The sequence below is a fragment of the Sinocyclocheilus anshuiensis genome, unplaced genomic scaffold (assembly GCF_001515605.1).
Source record: "Sinocyclocheilus anshuiensis isolate Anshui unplaced genomic scaffold, SAMN03320099.WGS_v1.1 scaffold249, whole genome shotgun sequence".
NCBI lineage: Eukaryota > Metazoa > Chordata > Actinopteri > Cypriniformes > Cyprinidae > Sinocyclocheilus > Sinocyclocheilus anshuiensis.
The window spans coordinates 1,728,285-1,729,025 of record NW_015540871.1 but is presented as its reverse complement, the minus strand read 5'-3'; the positions used below and the strand labels follow the sequence as shown (position 1 = coordinate 1,729,025).

Below are 741 nucleotides of genomic sequence, written 5' to 3'. Positions count from 1 at the left end.
AGTCGTTTCTTGAAGATGGTTAAGGACTCAGCTGCTCGGATTGATTTGGGCAGGTCATTCCACCAGGAGGGAACAGTTAATGTAAAAGTCTGTGAAAGTGATTTTGTGCCTCTTTGAGATGTCACAATAATACGCCGTTCACTTGCAGAATGCAAGCTTCTAGAGGGCACATAACTCTGAAGTAATTAATTTAGGTAAAGGGGTGCAGAGCCAGTTGTGGTTTTGTAGGCAAACCTTAATGCCTTGAATTTTATGCGAGCAGCTACTGGTAGCCAGTGCAAAATGATGAACAGAGGTGTGATGTGTGTTCTTTTAGGCTCATTAAAGATTAATCTTGCAGCTGCATTTTGGATTAATTGTAGAGGTTTGATAGAAGCGGCTGGAAGACCTGCCAAGAGAGCATTGTAATAGTCCAGCCTGGATAGAACAAGAGCTTGAACAAGGAGTTCTGTTGCATGTTCTGAAAGGAAGGGCCTGGTCTTCCTAATGTTGTATAAAGCAAATTTGCAGGACCAGGCAGTTTTAGCGATGTGGTCTGAGAAATTCAATCACAACTCCAAGGTTTCTAGGTGTTTTTGAAGGAGTTATGGTTGATAAGCCTAACTGGATGGTGAAATTTTGATCAAGTGATGGGTTTGTTGAAACCACAAGCAGTTCTGTCTTAACCAGGTTGAGTTGAAGGTAATGGTCCGTCATCCAACAAGAAATGTCTGTTAGACATGCTGAGATGCGAGCAGCTAT

The 741-nt window shown here is 42.2% G+C and overlaps 1 protein-coding gene across 1 annotated transcript in view; it reads left to right on the top strand.

Moving 5' to 3' along the window:
• The window catches only part of LOC107688136 (SRC kinase signaling inhibitor 1-like), a 108,094-nt gene that overhangs the window by 72,247 nt on the left and 35,106 nt on the right, over positions 1-741 (top strand). The window lies entirely within an intron of this gene.